The following is a 27663-nucleotide window of genomic DNA, read 5'->3' on the forward strand; positions in this document are numbered from 1 at the left end:
GTGCAGGGTCAGACAATGCACAAGTGGCAATGTGAATGAAAATCAAGTTTTAATTAGTCCTACGGAAACAAAAAAAATATTTTTATCATGTTCTAAAAATGCTCAGAGAGAGAACATGGACCAGACACACAAACCTTACTTGAATCTTTTAATTGAGAAAGCTCAAACACTTCGATAGGAGTCATCAGAAGATTGAGAAATATTCACAGGGGGTGAACAAAAAATAAGATTGTAGTGTCTTTGGATACTTAATTAGCTCCTGTGGCTGTCTCCTCTGAAATCAGACTGCAGGGTCAGCCTTTCTGTCTTTTCTGTTTCCCTTTTCGTATTTCCAGGACACGATGAGAAGCTTGTACTTTTCAGATACTTCACCACTTACCGTGATCATATTTACAGCATTACTTCAGACATTTGTCCCCAGGCACAGGAGCTGAGGTTGTATTTCCCACCTTTCATATAAATGTGTTGACCAAAGAATTACAGGCCCTATTTAACGTGGCCTTTGCTGTTCTTTTCCACGCTGTGCTCACTTTCTGCAATACTTTCATGTTTTATTCTGTGGATGTGGATTTTTTTTTTTTGGTGTTGTTGGTTGGTTGGTTGGGTTTTTTTTGGTTGCTTTGTTTGAAAACAGGAGGTTATGAGGTGGGGGTGTGAACATACCCTGAGGTTTGGTGAGGTCTTCTCTGGACAGACCAGGGCCAGGCTCCGGGTAGCTCCAGCCTTGTGCAAACATCAGTAATTCTTGTTCCACCAGCCGGTGGGGAAGGGCCCCAGGGCTTGCTTTCATCTGAAACTGCTTCCTAAACAGCTGGTTCACAGAGAAGTGCCAAAATAATAATAATGAATTATTGAATATGTTTGTTAGGACATGATAATTACTCTTCACTTGAATAAGAATTTGTCGGAATTCTCTCTTCAGTGCAGTGGCCTTGACTGTGAGGTTTGTGTTCTGAAGTTCACTTGGTGTTTTTCCCCACTGCTATGAATAGGCTGAAGTAATTTTTATTTATTTTTTTAATAATTTGCTTATAAGTCTTCAGATGAAAAAGTAAAGGAAAAAAATAATATTGGGAACCCATCCCCAGACTCTGGAAAGAAAGAGGAAAAAGAGAAGGTGTACAGGGAGCTGCCCTGCCAGGATGTGGGCTGTAGGTGCATCTCTTGCTGTGCTCATTCCCCCAGCGGTGTAACCCATCTGCTGGGCAACTCACCCCATGCCTATGCCAACAGTAGAGGCTTGAGAAAGAGGTTGTGTGAGAAAAAAGGTGTTTTCACTTGTGTGATGGTATTTTTGTTTGTTTGTTTGTTTTTAGCATTGCTCTTGATAGGTTGATTGCTCAGGGTAGGGTTTGCTACGAGCGTTGTGTTCTCTGTGCTCAAATGCCTCAGCTAGAGGCAGGTGATGGCATCCTTTTTCTCAACCCTTCGTGATGCCAGTATGGCTTGGCTTGGGTGAGTACGCTGAGTGCTATCAAACCCTAACATCACCCATGGCTTCAGTGTACAAGGCAGGGAGCGGGAGGAAAATACTCCCTGGGGTTTTGAGGTGGCTTTCAGAATAGGGATCGGGTTTGTTGGCAGGGTGGTGGCAACTGGCTGAACATCTCTCTGTGGCATGGGGCTGTCAAGCTGCTCTGTTTTCACAGGCATTACCCTTCATAAGGGAGGAAACAATTTAAAAATATGTTATTTTTCTCCCCCTCCTGACGGGGAAATGTTCACAGACTCCTGCACGTGCCCATTTAAAAGGCACCAGAGCACCCCAGAGCCCACCCACCACAACCTTGAAAATCCCAGGAAAAGCACACCATGAAGCATGGAAACGTTTCCATGGGAACTGTTCCTCTACTCCTGCTAATAAAATGGACCTATAACACAAATGATAACAGGTCCCAGTTTCTGCACCAAACTACAAACAGTGAACACTACAAAGGGAGCCAGTAAAGAGCAGAAGTGTAAATCAACAGAACTGCTAAATTGGGTACGTGCATGCCTCCCCACAAAAAACCACAAGCATATAAACAAAGCCCTCAGGAAAGGGAAAAAAAAAAAGATCATTTTAATTATAGCACATGCAGCCAACATAAACCCCATGGATTGTGTGAAATCAGTTTTGTTCTTCTGGTACGCAGCAGGAAGCTCTGTAGCAGATCAAATACGTTCAGGGAGGCTGTCTTGCTAATTGCCACTCCTAGCTGAGCCAAAGCAAACTATTTAGACAAAGGAGAGAATTCACTTTTTATTTAGGATTAATTATGAAATAGCATGTCTGGATGGGCTTCATAATAACACTACATTTCCTGGGGAAAAAAAAAATAGTTCTAATCCTGTGAAATAATTGGAGAATTAACCCCTTGCTTCAGGCTGGAACCCCCCAAGATGTGCAAGATGAATGCTGTCTTGAATAAGGTCTTTCCTTCAGTCACAGCAGATTATGAAACTCATTTTAAAGCCAGATTTTCACATATTCTTGTATGTTGGTTTTTCTATTTTCTAATATTTAAGCCTGCTATAGCCATTTTGCATCATCCTTTTGGATTGTCACAAAAGATTCTGGAGTTTTGCACTGGCTATTTCAGGGCTTAGTTAGATATGTCACTTGGGCACTCGCACTTTGTGCTGCTGGTAGCCTACCAAAGTTGACTTGAGGTTTTATTTTCCTCCTGTGCTTTTCTCTTGCAGCATACAAGTAATGTGCTCTCAGAGCAGCTTAGCAGAGGATTAGTGTACATAGCCATGGACAAATAAAACCTGTGGCAGGGAAGAAGATGAGATACTGACTAAAAGAAGTGAGTTGTTCTCAGATTTGGTTTACTGATTTCCACACTTGGGCAGCAGTTCTGGAGTTGCTGATGGTCAGGTGCCACCATAGAAAAGGGGGGGGTGATGATGAACTTCTAAGTTATGATGCATGAATTAAATTCTGCTACTGAAGTTTTGAACAGTTACAGTAAAAGAACTGTACAAATTATTAGTTTCCTACTTTTCAGAATCAGTACATAGCGTATTATACCCTTTCTTTTGCCGTGTCTGCATGCAGGTGTGCATGTGCCAGGCTTTATTGAAGATCACTGAAACAAATGGAACTTAGGTTAGCTTGTGGTCTGGTGTGTAGTGCAGTTAGGTGGTGTTGCAGATGTGACTGTGCTCTCTTCTGAGCAAAGTCTGTTCTCTGCTATAGAGCCCCAAAGTCATTGCATTTCTCTTGGTAAGGCACTCTCAGCACAGAGCTTCTTGGCTTTCCTGATCAGGATTTTAATACCAGACCTGTAAAAGGAGAACCCAAAGTATAATCAAAAGTAATCACATTCAAATAGTCTGTGGTCAGATTACTTATTTGCATCTTGGCATCTGGTAGCATCTGAATGAGTGATTTCAAAGTAAAGCATGCTACTTTTAAATGGGCTTCTCCCCACACACACGTAGAGCACCTCGTGTCCAGATGAGTAACCTGTAGCTAGAAGGACTCTAAAGCTTTTTCATTTGATCACAGTAAATAAACTATGTTAACATGTTAAAACAAGAAGAGATTTTACCTCCCAGAGATGACTTATAGATAGAAATTTTTAAAATGTTCACCTTGTCATGCTAATAACTATACAAGCAGGAGAAAAGCATAAAATGATGAATAATTAGTCTTTGTCTCCACAGATCCCATCAATAACATTGGGAGAAAAAAATGAAATAGATGTTCAAGTCTGTATAGTCAAAGACAGCTTCATTAGAAGAGCAAAGCTGCATAATTAGCACATTACTGTTAGTTTGCATACAGGATAATATCCACTTGGTATTTCAGAGTGCTACAGACCATCAAGGAGGGCCAGTCCATGCCATAGCTGGGGCATACCCTTGCTGCATCGCATGGGGAGAGCATTGCCAGCTTGTCCCAGAACAAGGGCTTGATGTGGCAAAGCAGAGCTGCTGCCATCCTTCACCCACTTGGAAAGCGTTGTTCTTGATGCGCTGCGCGTGGTTTCCAGTCATGCAAATTACTGGGCAGACAGGGACAGAGGCAGAAAGGCACCATTATATTTCTGTAATCATAAATTATGCCATATGTTACCTGCAGTTCAATCTCTAAATTCTGTGTTGACCCCAGTAGCATGTGGCTGTAATTAAGCTGTCTGTGGAGCAGGTCTGCCCGGTGATTACACATCAGAGCCTGGCTGAGCGTGACGGCGGAGGAAGGGGGTCAGGCACCTGAGCACCTAGACAGGTCGCTTGTGAACAGATGAGCTGTTACCACAATTTAATCAGGCTGTGGAAAACATGCTGAAACGATTCATAACAAGTAAACAGGATAGGAGTGGCTTGTAATAATCTGCAGGGGAAGCTGTTGCTTTTGGCTGTGGCACATGCTAGTGGCTGAGTGCCAGCGGGGAGCACTGGGGACCAGACTCTTAGAGTAGGCCTTACCAGATGTTTAGGGTTCATCCCCACACATTGCTCACCCATTACTGACAGCAGAGTCACAGTGTGTTCAATCCAGTTTGATCTTCCTCACCATGAAAAAGTTTCCCTTAAGTCTGCCTAGAATTTCCTGTGTTCCCACTTGTCACTTGCCTCTTACCATTTCACTGGGCAGCTTTGTGGAGAGGCACATACCATGTACTGCAGCCCCTGTCCATCCCATGGACTTGCTTCAGTATGTCCAGGTTCATTTTCTGCTAGGGAGGCCAAAACTGGGCCCCGTGCTCCCAACAGCTCACTGGTACTGAGGGGAAGGATCACCTCTCTCAGCCCTACTTTATAAGAGTACTAGAAGTGTTTAAGTACTGTGGTGACAAAAACTGTGTCGGTACCTTGATAGAACAGAAACTGCAGGAATATTCATATATAACTTCCATAATACGTATGTGCTTATGTTAAGTAATAACTTTGCTGTGTACAGCAAAATGGTTCTGCAAGTGCTAATGGAAAATTGAGATTGTTGTAAAAGTAGGTAAGTGCCAGCAGTGTGCAATAAACATTCTGCTCTGAAGCCATTTTGGAGAAATGTTCAGGTTAAAACAAAGATGGTGTAGCTCTGAACTACTTCAGATTAAGCGACTAGCTTCGCTTGGCCCTTTGAAGCTCTTCCTTTTCTCAGATAAAAGGTCTATGTGACCATATACTCTATACTCTTTTTTTTTTTTTTTCCCCTTCTAATATCCCTTCATTAACAGGAAAAAGGAACAATGGAAAGCAGATGACTTTTGATAACATTCACAGAGATCTGGTCTGCTACTGAGTGATGCTGAGACTAGTGCAGATAAGGTTTTATCTTTGATCTTGATGAGATAATTGATGCTCGGCATCCTTTAGTGATGCTTATGTGTCAGTTGAAAATTTCATTGCCTATTTTGTTCCAGTGCTTTTAAGTAAGGGACTGAGATTTGTTTCTGTGCTTCTGGCCCGAGGAGGTGTGAAGAGAACCCAAGAATTCTTGCTCCTCAGGGTTAACTCTGTGGGGTGGAAGTTTTGTGAATTTGGGACCAGATAACCAAGTCAGGACACCTGCACCACTGGTAACTGCATTGCATTGCCTGTCACCATGGGATGTACTCTGATGTGCCAGCTCTGATGCAGACATGCTGTTTTATCTTTTGTGCTTTGTATGTCAGAATTTGGGAGGAGAGCAGGGCTGGGTCCTCTCCAGCATCCCACAGCTCTTCTCTGTGAGGGGAATTTCCAGATGGCATAAAATGAGACAGCAGTTTTCTCTGAGAGAGATAATGAAAATATCTTAAAATAGCCTCTGCTTGCCTGTGCACTGTTATTACCCAGCCTAGAAGGCTTTCCAGAAATAATAGAAAAGGGTGTAAGCGAGGAAGTTATGTCTCAGCAGTGAAGCAGCGGTGCTGTGCAGGGTCTCCTGTTGCATCTTTGCAGAGCGCTGAGGGGCTGCAGGGCAGTGCCTGCCTCAAGCTGCACTGCCTCCTGCTCCCCCTTTTTCTCTTCTCTCCTCAAGGCTGGCAGGAGGGTTTCTCTTTTTTTTTTTTTTTTTTTTTTTCTGCTCACACCTTGCTGCTGGGCACCATTTTGCTGTTCCTGACCCCTCTGTGCCAGAGGTGGTGCTAAGGGGCCAGGCTGTGCTGGGGGCCACTGGAACCCGTCGGCACCTCTCCTCACAGGGCTCCATGCCTGACACCCAGGCACCCGCAACCAGCAAAAATCCTCTCAGAATTTTCCCCCAAAGCACAGGATAAGTGGGTTCTCAAAGGGGGCATTTTCCTGGCTTGACAAATGACTCCCCTGCCCCACCACAGGCCCTGGCAGAGGCTGAAGGTCACGGCTGGGGCCTGCAGTGCCCAGCAGGGGGTGGCGGCAGCCATTTTGTGGGTAGGGCCGGCAGCTTGCGTTTAGGGTTTGGGAGGTGCCCAGACCTCTGTAACACAGCATGTGCAAAGGCAGGACTACATCCCACCGTGAAATGAGCTGTGGTAAAGCTCCCAGGTGCGTAAACTGAAGGGGAAAAAATCGGTTTGAAGTTTGCTATTTCTAGTCATTTCACGTCACGTCATGTCACTCATAGAGGGGGGCGGGAAAGTGTTTCCTTGGGAAGACTGGCAGTCATATAAATCATTTGTTCCTCTGCTCACTGCCCACAGGTAACTGTGAGCACGCAGCAGTGACCATGTGTATCAGGGAAAACATTCTTGGATGCATAGCATAAAAAAAAAAGTATTCTAACTCATATTTGCTGCATTTAAGTTTTATGGCAACATAGAAACATTGTAAACAGCAAACTCCATAAATCAGAGCAGGAGTTGGAAACATTGCTGCTAATTTTCCAGTGCTATCCATTTGTACAGGGAGGAAATGTTAGGCAAACTGATTGTTTTTACCTAGAAGTAATTAAATATGTTCCCTAAGAGGTTTCTGAGCAAACTGTTTATTAGCCACATTTGTAATTTCTATTTCTCATGTTATTATGCCCTGTATTCTGGCAGCCTAAACAAGAGGAGCTAAAATTACATGAATTAAGACATGGTATTAAAAGAGAGTGGTACAGCTGATCCAAAATAGCACTCGGAGTTGCTCTCTGTTCAAATATGTCCTACAAGTTTTCATTCTTTACAGGGAAATACAGGGCAGGCCTCCAGTGCCATCATAGTCTTAGCTAAGCTATAACTGTACAGCAAACCATTTTTAAAAAATTCTGCTTTGGCAATTGGAAACAATCTGTGCAACATTTAAACCATCAGGAAAGGTAGTTCTGGTTTAGCTGGCTGGAAGTACACTTAAAAGAAAGGTGTTTGCCTTTCTGATTGCCTTCACGTTTTTATTGCTATTTTATAGACACAGTCCCAAGAACTGGGATTTATTTCATTGGTATACATGACTGGAAAATTATGTGAAAATGATGTATTTTCTCTTCTTAGTTTGGTATATCTGTTGCAATCGTTTTTGGTAAATTATATGAAAAACGTCACATTTAGTATTTAAAAAGGTTTAAAATTTAATCATTTGTGAGTTATTGGTAACTGCCCATTGTTAGTGGCTGCTCTTAAAGGCCTAAGGCCTTTGGAATCAGAGATTATAAAGCTATAACTGTGGTAAAAATGATAATATGTATTGAAATGAAGTGACAGAACTACTGCATTAAAAGATAAACGTGCAAGGTAAGCTCCTGAACTAATGCCGTTTGATATACCTTTGCTGTAAGCGGATTTTCTCCCTGTTTACCTCTTAGCAAAATTTGGTCTGTAAACAGTAGAAGTCTGTCTTGGTCAAAAACAGTTATATTTTGCAGGTGCTCTTGCTCTCATATATAACTACAGTAGAGCATGGTAGGACAATTAAGTATTTATCAAAAGGATACAGATATGGTACTTGACAAACTACATAGTTCTTGTTGAGTTATAAAAAATGTAACTGTTGTAACAACAACAAACAACCCATGTCTGAAATGCTCTATATTTTGTAATTAAAAATCAGTTTAAAGTAGTTCAAAAGGAGGTTTTCCTCATTCTGAAGGTTAGGTTTTTAAAGGGCTTTAGGGAATTTACAGGATCGATCAGATATCTCCTATTTCTGTTCACTCCTGTGTAACTAATTTATCCAACTCAGAACAACTCGATGAGGGAGTGGTAATGAACAGTGGTAGCTTTACATGAATAAGACACCAGCCTGGACCAGGTTTTCCTCTGCATGCAAGAACATAAATTCATTTCATGCCAGTCTGTAGTTCACTGAGTGCTTTACGAAAACTTTTTGTTATGGGGGAATCTGTCAGATGGGATGTGTGAATAAAATTACAGATAACCCTGTGAAGCTGCTCAGTGAAGGTGCTTTATAAGGTGTTGGTGGAGACAGGTAAGTCTGTATGGGCTTTACTCTGGGTTTGTAGGACCTGGCACTGAGACGCATGCTTAGTTCATATGTGCTTGGTTTAGTGTTTGTCTTGGTCTTTGACATTAATTCATTTTCTATGGCACCCCTGGCAGGTAAGTGGGAGTCCCTGATGCCATTCTCTTGGGAATACTGCTCACAAAAATACTGCTTTTTGAACTGCACTCCTGGGGGAAGGTCTCTCTGAACTGGTCCAGGCTTAATCCCTATTTCTTCAAAGTAACTTCAGTAAAGACAGGCAAGTCTCAAACAGCGTTATTAACACCCTTATAAACACCTTTTCCCTCCATTTTACAAATCCTAAAAGACACTTTTTTTTTTTTAAAGTCAGTGCAAAACATTTCTTTATTTACATGAAGGAATTCCTTCATCTATTTGAGAGAGACGGTTGGTTTGTGCATGCTACTGCTGTGCACAGGAACATTTGCTGCTGATTAAAGGGGTACGGCTCAGTTCGCAAAGCAAAGTGCCAGTACAAACATATTTCTCCCCTTCGCCTTCTGGTCTCTTTCAAACTTGAATTTTCCAGGTGCTAAATGGTCTTCACTCAGAGAAAAGACCATCTGTGTCTTTTATTGATGTTCAGATGAATAAAACTTCGCAGAGAAGAGCTTATTTCACTCTTTCTCCTTTCCCGCCTCAACAGCAAAGTGAGCGGCTTTGCAGGAGGAAGGTTTTGTGGCTGTGCCAAACAAATTGGCAGAGGTTGCTGGGCCTTGCAAAATCATGCTGACCTGTGACTGGAGTGGCTCTGCACTCCCTTTATCCTGTAGGAATTATCTGTGTAGGGTTTTCAATCTGTCGGAGAAATGCTATTTATCCCGCTGATGGTGAAAACAAAAGCATGGCGTTGTGTGATGCTTTAGATGTAAAGTCAAAGGGGCCGCTTCCCAGCCACTGCTGTTGGCAAGGCTTCTCTGTTCAAAGCAAAACTGGGGGATGGAGAAAAACAAGAAGCAAATTAGAGTTTTCTGAACGCCTTTGCTAATGCCTCTTCAGTGGGAAATGTGAAACTCCAGGCTATAATTGTGGAGGTGGTTTGATGACTGTGTGCAGTGCAACCCTCCAAATTTGAACACAGACATACGTGTCCTCCTCTCGGCCATGAAGCTTGTAGCTCCAAAACCAAAAGGTTTCCCTCAAAATTTAGCAGTGCTCATTTGTTGACCAGAGGAGTGAATAATGACTGGGAGATCCATTGGGCAAATACCAAAATATAGTTCAAGTATCAAAATGAAGTTCATGTAATACGAATTACCAAATTACAAAAACGACAGTATTCTGTGTTTCTGCAATGTCTAATTAACTGCCTTGTGAATAAAAGTGCTGCTATTTCTTGTCTGTAGACCTTGTCTAATACTCTGACACCCCCTTCTTGAACAGGAATGCTTCCTCTGAAGGCCCCAGTGCTGCAGCAAGGGGAGAAGTACACCCAGGCATTGTCATGGCTCTGGTTTGCTGGACTGTCATCTTGCCCCTCAGCAGCAGCAAAAGTGAGTCACAGTTTCCAAAACACTTGACAAATTTCTTTCATTTGCGGAAGCAGCGCCCAACAGAGGGGCAGCAAGGAGGCCCTTGCCTAGGCAGGTGGCCCGGCTGCATCTACAAGGGGTAGGTGGCAAAGCTTGTCAGCAGCTGATCCGCTTTAAAAGTGTATGTATTTTAATTTAAAATAACACTGATTCTTATGTGGTGTTTTGTCCAATGTACCAGTTGTTTTCACAAATGCATTTCTACCTATTCCAAGACTTGCTGTAAATTTTATAGTGGCAGAGGGTTTAATAAATTACATGAGACAAGAATGAAGAGGCAAGTCCAACCTTTAACCAGAGAGCGAAGGAATCATGTGAATGTAGAACATTTTTTTTCACCCTCTGTAATGAATGTACAATATTTTTTGCCATTACTAGCTGTTGGCTCTAAAAGAGAAAATACAGAGGCTAGTGACCCAAGGCCATAGAAATGAGGGAATACTAGTACATAAAACCATTTGCACTAAAATATTAAACTTGTCCAGAAGATAAATAATGCTGTTTGTTAGTAGCAGTAAGAGAGTAATGGTATGCGATCAGCCCTCATAGGTTAGCCTGTGCCACACATTGCCTGTGGGCTAAGGCTTGATGGATGCTCCCTGCCAGCCTGGTGTGGCAGGAATAGATCAAGATTTGGTGTTTCACACTGAACTCAGCAGATCATGAAAGAGAAGCTGTGAAGCAGAGTTGATTGTTAATTTGTTGAGTGTACACATTCATGCTGCTGCAAATCTGTGTAACTCAGCCCATTTCAGGGCTGTGCAGTCTTTAAGGGACTAATGGCTTGTTCTGCAGCACTTGCACCTGCCTACACCGGGGAGCTGATATGCTTTTAAAGTATATATATTTATAAGTTTGAAGAATTTTAAAGAGAGCCCATCCTCGGAGCATACAGGGTGGGCAGCTCGGCAGTGGTGTTTGAAGAAGGTGGGCCCACCATTTGACCTCTGTGTGTGCCATCTCTCTCTTTGCTGCCAGCTTGAAGCTGGCATTGCCCATGGTGAATTGCAGTGCACGCCCAAATCCTGCAACTGCTCTCTGCCTCGGTTGGGCAGTGCACAAGCTGAGGACATGCCCTGGTACCATCCTGTTCCCATTTTTGCACTGATTTTTCCTTCTTCAATACCGGGCGTGCGGTGGAAACAGCTGGCATGGCAGCAGCTTCCCAAGCACGTGATTAATCTGCATTGGTAGCCTTGCTTTTGCGGTACCTACAGGTGAGTGTGTGCTGGGGACAGCCGGATGTTATCTTGCCTTGTCTGAATCCCAAAGGGGTATTGGTAAGCAGTATTATCAGTGTACATGAGTTTAAAGTAGATACTGCTAAATGTGTTACAAACTTTCAAAAGTGAATTTGCCAAACTGATGTTATTCTAGGGCAAGAAATAAAAAACTTGCAGGTTTGCTTGCAGTCAGTCGTGCGTGGCCATTTAGAGCCAATGATGCAACAACAGGTTGTTAAACAATTTTAAACAAGCCCGTTTTGTACGTTGTGAAAGTAACATTTAATGAAGTGAAACATGGATCAATGGTAAAATCTGTGTGGTGGCTCAGTTGTATTGATTGCAAGGTTCAAAGGCTTTCGGTATGGACCTGTTAAACATCTATAATGTTGAGGCTGAAACGATGCTTGGCAAGTGCTAACGAGGCTGAAAAGGCAGCGTGGGTGTGTTTGCTGCTTTCACATAACCTGCTGGCTTTCTGAGTCAGTCAGAAGGGCTGGGAACCTCCAGGTCACACGGGAGGTGCTGCCTGTGTCTCCCATCCACGTGCAAAGGAAGGGAGAGACGCTGGTGTTGTAGCCAAGGCACCACCATGGCAGCTGCGGCTGCCGAGCGTGGAGGTGCCACTGCTCTCCCTCAGCTGCTTGGTGAAGCAGGTGAGTGTACAGTTTGGCTGGATTTGGCTTTGGCCCACAAAAAGCTGGATCCTGGCTTCAGTCTGGCCTCCGACATGGGAAGGTGCATGGTCAGGCAGACAGTGCTGCAAAAATAAAATCAATACAGATCAACTGAAGAGTTTTAATCTTGCCTCTTAAGACTCTGCATCTGTCCGTTCTCTTATACGCTACACGTTACATCAGTGAACATTACTCACTTGCAAATCAAAATACTGTGACTTACTGTGTTACGTATCAACACCTATGCACACATCCCAAATGCACCTCTCTCTGTTTGTGCACAGAAACTCACCCAGCCAACTTCCACGGGCAGTACAGCAGGGCAGTGCTGTAGGAAACGGCGGGGTTTAGGTGCTGTGCTTGACCCTGACAGCTCACACTCCTGGTAATTGGGCTGATGACAGTCAAGCTCCAAACAACTGCATATAAAGGGCACTTTTTCATAAAACAGCAGGTACGTCTCCTGCATATGTTCTGACAACGGCAATTAAAAACAGCAGCTCACCGGGGAATTGCTAAATATAGTATGGCCTGAAGTTCTGAGCTTCTGTTTCCTGGATTTTTTGTTGTGACTCGTGCTTTTCCCCCTTATGTGTGGTGCAGGAGAACTTAAAGGTCAGGTGAGCAAACCAGCAGTGGGGCGGGAGAAGGAATTTAGAATGAGGTTTTGCTAGCCCGATGTAGCCCAAACTCCTGCTGGTAAGGAGGAGAAAGGAGTGCTGAAGGTGAGGTGTGGGGACTTGAGAACATCAGGGCGGGCGCCCTCCAGCTGGGGCTGCAGTGATCTGGGACGTAGGAGGCCCTCTGCAAGAAGCGTTGCCTTTAGGAAACCCTTTTCCTTTAGGCAGTGCAGAAAGAGGGAGAGCTTTAGGTCTTGGCTGTCTTAATTCAGGACAACTTGATGTCGTTGCTGCAGTAACACACGCTTTGCTTGTGCATAGATTTATTTTACAGAGACTGAATGAAGGAGAGAGCGCTCTCCTCCTCAGTGGTATAGAAGCATTTATGGATGGTTTGGTGTTTGGTTTAACAGCTTATGCTTTTAAAGACTTGACATCTTGTTTGTTTTACCTAAATAGATATATGCTATTTCCGGAAGCTGTTGCTGCTGCTGGGCTTTTATGACAATCTTTTCATTTGTAGTGTGGGAGAGGTCACAGCATTTTGCTAACTCAAAATATGTGACAATGACAACAAAACCCAAATTTCATTAAAAGAAAAAAAGGGTCAGCACTGTACAGGCTGATTATAAATAGTGCCGCCAGTCAGTACCTGGTGGTTTATTGGACCTTATGAAACTCCTGGTATCCAAATGTGTATTTTAAGAAGCCATCTGACCTTGGGCATCTCTCCTGCTGGGGGATGCTCTCTGCTGTGTCAGTGGTTCAAAATCAATAACCTCCAGCACTGTCCTGTGAGCGCACCGGTATTTAAGGGTGATATTGTAAAATGTGACATTATTCTGCTGACGAATGACTCGATACTGATATCCCTGTGGAGAAGGGTGGGCAGGGTTATGTGGTGACTCTAAAACTTCACTGATAATGAATGAGGAAAGAAAAAAAAAAAAAAACCTGCTGGGGATGCCATTTCATCCATTTAGCACTGGGATCTGCTGTCCTTGTATCAACCTTTATCATCATGGCCCACAGGTGCCTGAGCTAAACCTGCTTGTCTGTTGTATTTTCCCAAGTTCATCAGATTGTTAGAACTCTGAAACCCAGAGGTTATTTTATATCCTGCTTTTAATAATTTCAGCAGCCTGAAGACCTGTGTTTGCAGAACTGCTTAGTGCCTGGCTTGGACACAAACCCAAGGTTGTAGTCCAAAGATCAGTGCCCAGCTCTTACTTTTAGGGCTGCTTGGAGACTTTTTGCTGTTGTCTATAAATTGATTGAGGCTGGGCACCAGGGAGAGAGGAGAGTCGTTTGGTGCTGGAGCAGATAGGGATAAACACTGCATCTAGCGCAGCAACTAAAAGAGGGCTTCAAGCTAGCAGAAGTGTCTTCCTATAAAGGCTGAAGCAGAAATGTGAATGGCTTTTAAAGATTGATACTTAGTTTATGCGAGGGGAAATATGTTAGTAGACAGAGGATTGGTTCATTGATTTGCAAAGGTTTTTTCTGTGCTTTAAATATTTACGGCTCCAGACTAACCAAGATGTTATCTGTAGAGGAGTGCTCTTCGTGGCCTGGGTTGAGCATGGATTTTCTGCATTCCTGGTTTTGGAACTCAGTTGTACACCAAATCTAACTGAGCTCTGAATACTTCAGTTTTCTTTCTGCATTTGAAGAGATGACACAGACTTTCTGTGAAGTAGTTTGACAAATCTACTTATGGCAATCGGCTGCTCTGTAGCTCATATTTTTAAATTAATCGCCTTTCAGAAGAATAATACTGTTACTTTCTTGTAAGCATGTGGCTCCTGGCATCCGTCTGTGTAAACAAACCTCATTATCTTTAACTGGCTGCAGACTGTGAGGGTAAGAGAATCGCTGAGTGCAAGTGTATGAATTGATGTGCAATTGCAAATTTCCCAAATAACTTTTTTAATAACATCTTTTAAATGTTTTAGGTACTAAAGGGCTCAGTGTGTCTCTTCATAATATACAGTGTGATTAATTCAAATGAGAAAAAAACAGTCATGCAGACAGGCTTTACAGCTAATGAGCAGGATGCATAAAATATGCTCTGCCTCACTGAAGTATTATTGTCTTCTGACATTTTTGCAAACTCCCATGGAATTTGTTTTGCATCAACTGCTGTTAGTGAAGACGGAGTTGGTGAATTATTGCCTCTTTATTTTGAGACCTGAACTAATTCCCTGTGCAGGTTTCTGCAAGTTTTCTTTGCACAGTTCTGAGTCCCAACAGCACAGGCAGTGAAGGCGGCAGTAAATGGCATCCCTGCATCACTGAGGGCTACATTGTCAATCAAAGGCAGTGGACTTGTAGATCCCTTCTTTTTTTTCCCCCTAATATATCATCTTAAAAGTTTGTTTCCCGTTTTAGTCCCTTGTACGTTGCCTGTGCAGTGGGTTTTTAAATATATACATCGGAGACCTTGACAAAGGGGGCTTGTCATCTAACCCGAAGGCAGCTCCCTGAGTCACTTCTAGCTGGTGGGCAGTGGGGACCTTCTGATGCTTACCAGCTGTCCTCTGCCAGAGGCTGTAAGTAATCTCTTTGTGTTATTCACACTGCTGAGCACATTTTTGCTAACTCTCTAGTAATGGTTCTAGACCTGCCTGTGTGTCTCCCAGGACTCAGGTGTGCAATCACTGTCCCTTCGTCCATTGCAGATGTTTGATAGGAATAAGTGCATGGCTATGCTGAAGTAGCAACCACGAGCTATGCTTAACATCTGTAAAAACTGACTCCCTCCCCAGCCTGCACAACAACAACATTGCTGCTGGGAAAGTGTGTTGAAGGGAAATCCCCTTGGTAAAGCCTCGCGTGTGTTTTCTTCAGTGAGCTTCCCCACTGTTTGACTTTGTGCCCGGTCACGGGCCATGTGCAGAGCACCTCCCGGCACTCTGTATGTGAAATGACAGTAAGCCCATTTAGCAGAGAGCACTTCGTTTCCCTTGCTCAATCAGAAAACATTTTTTTGCTTTCTAGCTTCTTGAGTCATCCTTTAGAAGAAAAGATTTGCTACCCTAGAAGAAAACAGAAGTAGAGTTGTTAAAGAGATAAATGACAGTCAGCCTTAAACCCTGCACTTTCAATTTATTTGAAGAAAATGTTCAAGGAGTGTGAATATAGGACATTTGTCTCGTGTTATTCCCAAAGCAACCTGCGTGTTCAGCTGCAAACATCCCCACCCGCTCCTCTAATGAGCTCAGATCTCACAGTGTTCCCCGTTCACCCCTTTAAACCTGGACAGAGCTCCCTGAAGCCAAAGGGTGCGGCCCAAAATTTAGCATAGGGTGGACCCTCTACACATGCTGTTGGAATCTCTTCAGCTCCCATGCTACTGGAGTTGTGAAGGCTACGTTAGGCATCACTGCAGGTGGTCCTAATGTAGGATGCTGTGTGTGAAATTAGAGCAGTCCTGGGGCTGGTGAGTACCCCGGGCTCTGGCCTTCAAGGCAGGATTTTTCAGCATGATCCTTTTCTAATGCACCACTGGAGTCTGACATTTACAATCGGCTGCTTACGCAAACTAAGGAACAGCAGAAAGAAACTGATTTTTTTTTTTCTCCTTGTCCTTTACTTTTATAAAGTAAATATCAGAAAGAAGTGCTTTGCAGGTGCTTTTTAGCACAGTAAGCATAATGCCTGGGGAATGCAGTTGAGATCCTTGGCCAAGGCTGCAGAGTCATTGTATTTCAAAATTCATATGACTTTGGTGAAAACTCTGGACCAAGTGCTTGCAACCTGCTGAGATGTCCATAGCAGTGGAAAAAGTGCTCCAAAATGGTTCGGTCAGCTGCTCAGGCAACCGTCTTCGCACCGTGCAGAGAGAGAAAGGGGATGTCTCTGAAACCCTGCAGAAGTAGCATGTCCTGGCCCGAGCACCCGGGGCTGAAGGGGGCAGTGGCAGTGTCTCGCCTGTGCTCCTTTGGAGACGGGAGGTTACAAAATGCGTTCAGCTGTACCTGAATGCTCTGAGCTGACTGCTCTTGACCCGGCAAAGTAAACTCGGCAGCAGAGTAAATGGGTGGCAGATGGAGGCAAAAACATGTTTTTGTGGTCTCCCGGGAAAAGATTCTTTCTTGGGCAGAAACATTCCTGACAGCCTTTCTGTGTGTCTGTCCTTGTGCCGTATGTTTTTTTCTTCCTGTACAGCCAGATGAACATTTTCAAAGGGCGGATCCTTCCTCTCGTTCAAGCATAAGGACCTTTGGTGTTTTTCTGATGCTGAACTCTGCTGTTAATTTGCCATTTGCTTCATGTGATGGGCTTTGCCTTTTACCAGCTGCTGTTTCCTGGGGTTGTGTTGACAGGGGAGGATGCATCCCTGATGGATTCCCGGGAGGGTTTAGTGCAGGGTCCTTGGGATGTGGGCGTTGAAAATAAGTGAAAACCTTGTGTCAGCACCTTCCAGTAAATATTCTGAAGTAATTTGATATAATAAACCTGATGTCCTAGGCCTTCTAACTGGCTTTTCACCAGCGAGTGATGATTTCTGCCTGGAGAGCCATGGGGATGCAGATGTGTGTGGGGAGGACTGGGCAGCCCCCATTGGGAGCCTGTGGCTGCATTCAGCACAGCAGACTGGCGTCGTTGCAGCCACTTTGCTGTCCTGCATCCAGTTTTGGGAGTGTAAAGGTGAGTTGTGTAGGAGCTGTGAGATGGGACAGCTGTACCTGACAGCCCTGAAGGTGCTGCCTGCAGTCACAGACCAAAAAGAGCATCTCTGAAATAGCGAAAATGGCTTCTTGAGGTCGTCTAAAATATCAGCAGGTACGAAGGAGACAGCCTGACTCTCCCAAGCCAGTAACCGTCCTGCTTTTGCCATCCCAAGCAAACAGACTTTTGTTCCTTACTGGTATTTCATTTCCTTTGCCACTGATTTTTTCCAGAGGGTCAGGGCAAATATCAACAGTGCTTTTTTGGCACCAGCACAGTCCTGGCTGTTGGGCTGGGATGAGCTGCAGCAGTACCTGCAGCCCAGCCTGGGGGCTGGCTGGGGACGCTGGAGCACTTGGCAGCTTTGCTCATACCTCTGCTCCTCCCACCAGGTGCCCTGCATCAGCTGGTGGCCCCTCAGCTCGTGCTGAAAGCGTGTTGCAGGGAGGCTGTAAGTTGTGCGATCAGCTGTGATGTGAAATCCAATATCTCTGGAAGAGAAGAGATGATTATCAGAAAGCTTTTGTGTAAACGGTGGGATTCTCTGTAACAGGAAATCTTTGTCTGCTCTTGGAACAGGCTGGGCGAAGCTCAGCAGTGGTGGCTTCAGTAAGGATGTGTGAAAACGTGATCTGCAAAATGCAACTGGAAATTGCACGTAACAAAAGGGGATCTGCACAGAAGTGTTTCAGTGGAGACCCCGCGCAGGGCAAGGCTGGACACTAAGGCAGCTGATGCACAGCTCTTGGCATGGTGCTTCCCAGGTCCAGACACACTCCATTTCTAGTAGCTCTTGGTGCCTTTAGTGACGGGTATTACATAGCCATTGCGTGTAGTGAGTCAGTGTAGGTAGCATGGTACATAGCAAAGTGTCTCTTTCCAGTGCTCAGTATTAAAACTTATGGTTTATAAAGTGGAGTTACATATATTGGTCCACTCTTTGTCAATGAGGCAGGTATTTCCTGATATTGGCAGTTAGGCTTGTTGGGGCAGAAAAATAAATGAGAACAGGGAATTACAGAAGGCTGTAAACGCAGTTGAGCACCAACTATATATAATTATACCTAAGAAATGGCAATATTAGCTGGAAACTGCCTGGTAGGAAAAAAAAAATCCTCGCAGGGAGAATGTCTCTGCTATTTGTAGCCAATTTCACATGGTCAGTAACTCAGTTATGCACTGCTCTCTGTAGATGGTACTTAAGCTCATAAGGTGGCATTTAGCATGTTATTAGCTCACGTAAAGGAGGAGGCTGGACAAAGGACTGATGGGGCCGCAGGGGGCAGGGGGGGCTCTGCTCCCAGTTAGGTGTTAGCAGCAGTGATCTGATAGCTCTTTACTAGGACCATGAGAAATGAGAACTGGCTGAGCCCCATCAACCAGGGACTGAACTCCTCCTGAATAGCTAAACACAGCGCGTGCGCTCCTGGTTTAGAAATGGGAATGAATCTGCAGAACGATTCCAGTACCGCTGAGGCTAGGGGTGGCGTTGGTCTCTGTTCCCTGGTGTTGCTCAGCACCTGGCCTGCGCACGGCATGTCAGGAATAACACGTGGCTGCGGGGTCACAGTGCCTGCACCTGCAGCTGGTACCCAGCATGAACGAGCCACGTGTGGAGGGTGCAAAAGATCAGCTTGTGGCTCTTAACCACAGCACACACTGAATAACTCCTATCCCCGCGTGAATCCCGACCCATTTAATTCACTGTCTCTATTCAATAAAACAACCGATTAACTCTGATACCATCGTTATCTCTCGCAGTCAATGTATTTGCCTCAATCAAGTCTTTCTTTAGGGACAAGAGAGTTCCTGATACCTCAGCAGATTATTTGCAGGTATCAGTTTTGTTTAGGCACGGTGATCACTGGCTTTAACAGGCTGATTTCAGTCCTGTAATATTCATGTTCATAACAATAACTTTTTGAGAAACCCATTAAAAGTCTGTGATGGTAATTTAAAAGAAAGGTCAGACACACTGTTCCCCATTCAATTATGATCAAGTTAGTAACTTTTGATGGATACATTAAATGATGCTGTCATCTCTGGGCATATCACAGAATCAAAATTACACTCCTGTTTCATTCGGAGCGTAAGTAATACCTGCAATTAAATGGTCTTCTAGTTAGGGCAGCTGCTCGCAACAGAGGCAAGGTTTGCTCTTCTAAACTGCGTTCAGCCAATTCTGCGGGTGTCTGCCAATAGACAGCAACCCATAATCTATATATAAATTACACAAACCCCCTTCATGACAAGAATATTATTAAAGCTGCAAAGTCAGACACTTGGAGGTGAAGAAATGCCAGCATCGAAGTTTCCTGAGTGACCTCAGTTTGTTCTCTCCTTCTACCATGCACATGTATAACGATGCAGTTTGTAATTACATAGGCAGAAATTGTTTGTTTTTTTAATGTCGTATCTCTATTTATTTACTCAAAGGTTTTGGGCACCCCACGTTGGGGTTGTGCAGTGCCAGGGGCTCGTCTCTGGGACCATTAGCTATGGTGCTATTATTTGTGAAACAAATCGGATGGTTTATGGAATAACACCAGCACTGGATGGGTTCTGCCCTGGAAGGAGACGTGTTAGGGGTGCTGGGTAGATGAGGATGTGAGGATGGAGCATGACACATGTTGTACAAGTGCCAGCAGAAGTGGGCTGCAGACTCCTCCTACATTAGAGTGAGCGAAAATATCCTGGAGGTCTTTCTGGAGTTTCCCCTAACGTCACGGGGCTCTGTTGAGCCCTGGTGGGATTTGAAGTATTATTTTAAATGAGCTCATGTCCTGGGGAATTTGGAGCATCACAGCAAGAACAAAAAGGACAAGTTTCACTGGTCATCTCTTTGGTGGGTATGAGATCAGCTCTAGATCAAAGCTTTGCTGTGTCTTCAGCATGTCCCTTCAGCCTAAATGCTATCAGTTTGTGCTGGGTCCCTCTTCCCTCACCACTAGGTCTGAAAGTTGCCTTTGTAACCTCTCTGTGATGTCTGGGCCAGAGGGTCTCTCAGCACCTCACACTCGCCCGCTGCAGAAATCGGGGATTGCAAGTGCTTTTCTGGTGTCTCTCTGTGAAACAACAGCACGATACAGATATTGAAGCGTGAGAGAGGAGCTTGGGCCCAGAAAGTGAGTAGGAATTCATATTTTCAGCATTAACTCTACAGTTGCTCTAACTCTTTTATATTGTGTGCTTAGTTGTATTCCCTTTTGAACTTGTTCATGGGAAATGCAGCAAAAGGGGGAAAAAAGTTTCATGTAGTGTGATTTTTTGATGAAGATGTTAGAGACGATGGATAAGTTTAAATTTATGGAACGAATGTGTTCATTTTACATGAAAAGTTCGATTGTTTTCTTTTTAGAAAGAAGTTTTTGTTTAATACATGACTTTGCTCTTGCTTCAGAAGGCAGAGGATATCCTGGTATGGAGCCAGGGAGTCATAACAGACATTAAACTGAAATTAGACATGAAAGACGTTTTAATCTTTTGTCTCTGCAGCCTGGGAGAGTGCTCCTTCTCAGCAAGCACAGTGTGGAAAGGGAAATGCGACCTCATGGAAACAATGCTTTATTCCTCCAAGGCAGAAGAGTTTGAGTACAGTATTTTTGGAAGCACTGGTCTGTGTTTGACTGGTCAGTCTGTGCAAACCCACCGCTTCTAGTCTGATTAGTGGGTTATTCTGCTCTTTTAAGCATCTGGCAACAGATGGCCCAAAAATCAGTACCTTAAACTGGGGAAAATCACCCTGGGAAGACCCAGGGAAGCACAGAAATTGTATACACCTTCATTCCATGAATAGTCTATGTGAGTGTACAATGAGTCTAGCAGAAATCAGATCCTGAGACAAGAAATGTGAAAAGACGGGGCAAAAAGGTTATGAGGACCACGCCAGTAGCCAAGGAGTTTGCAGATCAAGGTGAGCAGCACGCAGCACAAGGGGGCTGATTTCTGCTGGTTTTCCCTGGCTTTTAGTGGCTCTATGGGAATTGTCCTTCAGACTGCCTTCTGGAAGGGAAATATCATTCCTGGAGATAGGATTAAGCTGCTAAAGGTTGTTTGGAGGAAAAAAAAAAAAAAGCCACCGGTTTTGTTTAGAGAGAGCTTTACCCTCAGCCTTGTTTTTTGTGCTTCTGGTAACAGTGGGAACTGGGGCTGTGCAGATAGAAAGAAAAGACACATCAGCTGGGGTTGGAGAACCGTGTTCACTGGCTTGCTTTATTTCCTTCAGTTGTGTTTGCTCACACAGGGCTGCAATCTGGTAAGCCTCTATTTCAGGTAGTAAACTAAAATATGGAAGGTGCTTAAATTGCATAGATCTGAAAGCTCACGCAGAGTTTTGCTTCTCCAAAGTACAATATCATTTAACTCAGCAGAAAAGTGCTGCAGATACAGTATAAGTAAGAGTCTCATCAGACTTGTGATGGACCTGGTGTGCTTAGGAGACAGATGTCTCAAACACAACAAATACACTCAAGTCGCAGCTACAGCTACGGCGCACCTCGATACCCTCGTAGCAAAGATTCTCTCCCTCACAGATTTATAAGATTGTTTTTCTTCCCCTGAGTTGGGCTGGTGACTGAAGGTTGCGTGCTTGCAATACGCTCTTGCTGTCATTTGGTTGGCCTACTGGTTTCCCACTCGCAATGACATCTGGAGGAAGATCCGTGCATTCCCAGAAATGCGAGACTCTTCTTGTTTGGGCGACAGGAATCTGCCTTCCCAACTCGTTTGCTTGCTTTGACCTTTTGTTCACAGAAAGTCACACGATGCACCAGTCTGCCAGGGACCTGCAGGCTGACTCTTAATTGTGCACCGTAATCAGCTGCTTGTTTGCAGCCCTCTGCAATGACTTGGCTTTGTCCTCCAGCCGAGGGCACAGCAGGAACAGACTCTGCAGGGTGGGGGCATGAAGGAAGCCACAGCGCTGCTGAAAGCCTCCACTTGGTGCTGTGAGGCTGACCGGGGTTGGGCGAGTGTAACTTCTGGGAAACTTAGCCTCTCAGCGTATGCCTCAGCTTGTTTTCTATAGCGCATTGATTGGTAAAGGAAGCACAAAACGCTGCATAAGCCACTATTCCCTTTGGCAGTTTCCATTCCCCAAGGAAAAACTGGACCCAAAGCACCTGGATCCTCAAAGCTTTAATTGCCCTACAAAAGTATCCGTGCTCCTGGGTTCATTGGAAGTCAGGAGAAATAGGCACCACTCAGCATCTCCCAGGACGTTGCAGGCTCACAGGAACAAGCCCCTGATACAGGCTACTGCAGGGGTTTAACTGGGTGAAGCAGGGGAAGAAATTTTCATTGCCTAATCCGAGGTGAAGGAGCTGCAAAGTTTCTTTTTCTGCTTTCCCCAGAAAAGAAAGAGTGAAGGACCTGTCCTGCTGCCTTCCTTTTGCCTTGCATGAGTAAAAATCTCTCTATAAGTTCTGTAGAGAAATGCGGGTACTCAGTTGTGCAAAACCACCTTTATTTCAATTAGCTCAACTAGCAATCAAAGTGCACTGTTGCAGAAATGAGAAGCACCGGGGATGGTCTAAGAGAGACATGACTGTATTTGTTCAAGGTCTGCTCTGACTGGAGAACCAAAGATGGAGGTGTAGAAATGGGAAAATAATCTCAGCCTTGAATGAAAATGCAACATGCTCAGAAATGAGTTGAACTAGATAATTCGTGTTCGCACTGTAGCCATCAGTGATGGTTTTGGAAAGGCTGAAGCAGATAAGCTTAGTCCTGAGGCTGCTCTAGTCTGATGGAGGAGATGAGCCTACAGCTTGGGATGGCTCTCTGGGTCCTTCCTGGAAGATTTAGCTTCCAGGAGCCTTTCTGGAGCTTTAGCCTTTCTCTTCTAAAACAACCATCCCCTGCCTTGAGGAAATCTCAGGAAATATAATCTGCATAAATGTAATTGCTGCAGCCCCATTGTGACTGACATGTCTGCTGTTATCTCTCAGGACACTAAGAAAAGGTTGTACATTTTTCTTCAAGGGAAAATTTCTTAAATTCTTGACAGCTTTTTGAAGAGAAGTTTTATATGCAGAGTGAAAATCTTTGATGGAAAAGCAGAAGAGTGAAATAAATATGAATTATAGCTCAGTTGTTTTGCTTCTTAAAGGTGAGGTCTTAAATTTCTGAAGTGGCCATCTAGTTGCTAAAAGGTGTAACCTCTACAATTTGTTACAGCACATTTTCTCCTTTATGGCCAATAAAATAATACAGATGCTTTTGTCACTACCCCTCTGTCATAGCATGCAATTTCAGGTGTGTTCCCTCAAACCAGAATGCCACAGAGCTGTGTGTAGTTTGTTTCAGTGGTCCACGTGGTGGGCAGAAATTGGAATGAGCTTTACAAATTTGATAGGTGGTGACAACAAATCGGCATAATGGTAAAAAGATGAGAGATGTCATTCAGCAAGAGTAAATTGCTGTACTTCTAATTATAATTTCTGGTTTGAATAATTTGTGGTACTCCTGTATGGCATTTTACCTTTTGGGGGGGTAGATAAATCTGACTTAATTTCTTCGAAGTACTGCAAGAGCTGCTCAGTGGCTGGGCACCACGGCACAGGCTGCACTGGGTGCCCTGTGATGGCACAGGGACTTCAGAAGTACGTGCTTGCACGCTTGGTACCTTGGCACAGTGGTTTTTGCCGTATGATAAATCAGTAAGTGATTTTGTTACCTACCACAAGGGAAAACAGTGTAACTTAGAAAGGATTGTTGGTAACTCAGTCTGCTTGCATTTAAACAAATCTGTCTCTGTCTGTCTGTCCTCACTTCTCTATACTTAAGATAATTCTGTTTAATAAACTCATGTTATTATAACTTAATACATGAAATATCAAAATATGTAGTATGTAGTAAATTCAGTCAGTAATATAAAATATTGGCTATATTTGGTTCGCTACACTTTAGCTTATTAACATGAATTTTAATTAAGTCTAGTGAAAATGTTATTTGTCTCCTTTAGCAGTTCAGTGGAGAAGTAGGACAAATTCAGCAATAACTGCATTTAATCTCTTCAGGGGAAAAAAAAAAAAAAGATATGTTATGCTTCCTAGTGGTGAGCATTGAGGAGAACATTATCTGGGGAAATCCGATGTCTGGTTAAAAAATAGACCGTTGCTTTATTTTATCTTTATTTAGAAATAAATAAATAAACTGATCCTGCATATACGTGTTTAACTTTACACGAGATTGAATTATACTGGGCTGTTGCTGTACTTCAGATTAGATGCATAGACCTTTTCATCAATATCTTGAAATGTAACAAAAATGAGGGTAAAATGTTATAAAAATCAAATGTGTGTTGCTCCGTCTTCCCTCCCTCATTCTCTTCCGTGTTTGAAGTGCTGATTTGGCCATAACCAGCACCCAGCTTGTGCTATAAGTTCCCTTTTGTAGATAAAACATGAATTTCTTCATAACCCTCCCCTTGAATTCCCCCTCAGTACCATCATGTGTTTTTGGTTCTGTTTCAATCTCTTCTGTCATTCAAAGGCATCTCAGTCTTACCAGATTTAAAAGTATCTTTCCTCAAAGCTTGAGGCCTTGCTTGTATTTGAAAGACCAGCCTTTGCTCTGGCCCTGGGCTTAGCCCCAGCTGTACGAGCTGGCCAAGGGGTGGACTGGTGGCTCTGCTTTGGAGACAAATAGCAGGGAGGATAACAATTTCTGCTGCTTGGGAATAAAATCAGGTAATGGAAATTATGGGTACAACCGAAGGAGTCAGCTTTTGGTGTTGGTTGCTTTGGATTTTGTGTTGCTTTTTTTTTTTTTTTTTTGTGAGTATAGTATAGTTTGGTTGGCTATAATGTCCTTGTTAGTAAATGCTAGTGCTTGTATTTTGAATACTTGCAAAATAAACAACCAATTCATGGGCTGTTCTGTAGATAAGTGAATTACAGAAATCAATGTGCTGACATTGATTTCTATTCAAATGCTGAGGAGCGCCTGCAGAAATCCAGGTGATGATCATAGAATCGTTTTCATTTAGTTTGGAAAAGCCCTTAAAGATCATCAAGTCCAACCACGATGTATTTGCTGGAGAGGGAACACTTCACTGGACAGATAAGGAGCTGATAAAGGAAACCCTCCTGGATTGCAGGTGCCCTACTGATGGCAGGACCTGCCTGAAGTACCACAGGTCAGTGACACACCTCATGGTCTGTGCAGGGTATTTCTGGTGTGGAGCTGTGATGAGAAGGCATGAGAATGCCAGGCATGAGAAGGGCATTTCCTAACTTCTGGGCATTTTCACTGGTGTAAGTAGGGATAGCTCTGCCAAGAGAGCAGTGGAGATGGCTCACATCTAAAGCCCTCTCCGTGTAATCATTTTGCCATTGCTTTTTCAGACATCTGATTTTTTGGCTTTGGCTGAGGAGCTTCACTAAAGCTGTACAAAATCTGGGGTTACTCAACTGTTCATTTCCATTCTTGCGTGCAGCAGTTGGCTGAGGCGGTGGGCATTGCTCTGTGAGGGGAAGCAATTGCATGAGGTGCTCGGGGAGAGCGCTGGGGAGCGTCTCACACGGCATTTCCAAATCAGAGTGCTCCTGAGCTCTTCCCGAGCTTACTAGCACTGAGCACTATTAATTCAAAGAGGCTGCCCTAGGACCTCTTGGGAGATGGGGAAAATTAAATAAAAGAGCGTAAGAGCCTGTAGGTGGATCCTTAATACCCCTGATGAAGGGAGCCCAGGCTAAATGAGAGTTGCACCTCAGCCTCTGCCAGCTCTGTTTTGGTGCAGACACGGCTGATGGGCTGCAGGAAAGCTGTGGCCCTCCTGGTGTTAGGCCAGCATCTTTCCTGGGGGTCCCTGCCCAGCAAAACGAGAGCAGAGGGAAGCTCTGCTTAAACTTTGTTAAAGGAAGATGCTTTCTAAAGGAAAGTACTTCTCACAGGGAGTTAAAAAATAGCAAAAAAGTGTGAACAACAGGCCTAATGCTTCTGTTGCACTTCGAAAAATAAGGTCAGGTCTCGCTGAAATGTGTACTCCTACAGCTGGCAGGAGTGATGATCCTGTGCTGGGGGAATTCACTTTCTCTGTGGTGGGCTCCTGGCTCGGCTGCAGCCTTGTCCGTAGGGATTTCACCTCCTGGGCACGCTGCAAGGATGGCTGGGGGCCTGCAGCTATGAGAGGATTTTGGCATTTTGTAGGAAAATCAAATAGCTGTTTTTTTTGTTGTTTTTTTTTTTTTTTTTTTTTTTTTTTTTCCCTCTTGGAAAGTCTTCATAGGAACAGGAAAATAAATATGCAGGCTGCTCTTGACGTGCATGCCAGAGCTGCACCAGGGTGCACAAGTGGACACCGGGTGCCCAGCTGTCCTGGGAGGAGGCAGGTGGTCTGTGCCTGAAGTGCACAGAGGTTGCCTTGTAAAAAGTGCCATGCAACTACAACTGGGCAACGTGACCTCTTCTCTCCCCCTTTCCCAAGGATATTTGCTGCTAGCTAGATGGGATCTGATTCTGGTCCCACTTATTTTGCACTGCTGCAGCTGCTGAGCACTCAGGTCTCTGACCAAAGGCTTCGGCTGGCGGACCTGCCACCACTGGCGGCTGGTGGAGCTTTGCCTGCTTTGTGCCTGCGTTATTTGCGTCCTGTCTGTTCAAGTTAATGGCTCTGAAAAATGTTCCAGCGTGGCTCTGTTTAGTGAAGTGACTTTGTGAGGGCCCCCAGAAAACAACCTCCGCAGCAGAGCTTTCAGCGGGGAAGAGGAGCCTCAGCTCGCCGCTTCTAAGGGACAAATCTTGGTGCGTTTACTCCCAGTACCCTTGTTGTTGCCTAGGCATTTTAGGGCAGGCAACATTTTTTTTTTCCTGTCCTGAGAGGGATTTCATGTCATTTTCTATCAGAGCTATGAGCTTATTGAAACAGCCTGAAATCTGCCCTCAGCCATCACTCTGGGGCCTTAGCTGGGGTCAGTGCCCTGTCCTCTGGCATTGCCTTCCCTTGCAATATTCTTCAAAATGCCATTAATGGGAACACTAAGCAGAGTTTTGGCTTTATTTGAGCTGTTTGCTCTTTGTTTTTGCATTGCATTGCAGTACTCTAGGCAACTGGCCTATTAGCAACCACAGAAAGCCAATATATTCCAAGGAGATGGTGAGCAGGCTGGGCACAGACCACCTGAAGGAGATGAAATCAATTCCACCGCGCTCCCAGAAGCTTCCCCACGAGTTCGCAAGACCTGAAAGTGCATTAAGATAATGTCGGCAACCTGACCCCGCAGAAGGAAAGGTTTGGGGAGGTCAGGATGAAGCTTGGGTTGTAAAGTGCATCTGCGTGCCTCGGTGGTGCAGGCAGGGAGCTGCCGGGGAGGTTTGCCCGAAGCTGCAGCAGCTGGGCCCTGCCGTACCGCAGGACCCCTGAGTCTTTGATGCCTTCCTGCCTCGTGTCGGTGTGGTGACTGCTGCTACTGTCAAGGCAAAACGTAGGGAGATTGCGGGGAGATGGAGACGCTGATCTGATTATAGTGACAGACTGTGAAAACAAACCCTTCCTTGAGAGCAGAGTTTTGACAGTTGATTTTTTTTGTGCATTCGTGAAGCTTAGGATGATTTTTTTCCTCTTTGTTCAAAGCAAGAGGTTACGTGCCTTAGGCAT

General features: G+C 44.3%; 1 long non-coding RNA gene across 6 annotated transcripts in view; it reads left to right on the forward strand.

Moving 5' to 3' along the window:
* LOC137853205 (uncharacterized) overlaps window positions 1–27663 on the forward strand; it is a 72754-nt gene that overhangs the window by 3752 nt on the left and 41339 nt on the right. For all 6 annotated transcript variants that reach the window (XR_011094317.1, XR_011094316.1, XR_011094315.1 and 3 more), the window contains exon 3: window positions 9721–9830. This is a non-coding gene — a long non-coding RNA (uncharacterized lncRNA). The remainder of the gene's footprint in view (window positions 1–9720; window positions 9831–27663) is intronic.

The sequence above is a fragment of the Anas acuta genome, chromosome 3, assembly GCF_963932015.1.
Source record: "Anas acuta chromosome 3, bAnaAcu1.1, whole genome shotgun sequence".
Lineage (NCBI taxonomy): Eukaryota > Metazoa > Chordata > Aves > Anseriformes > Anatidae > Anas > Anas acuta.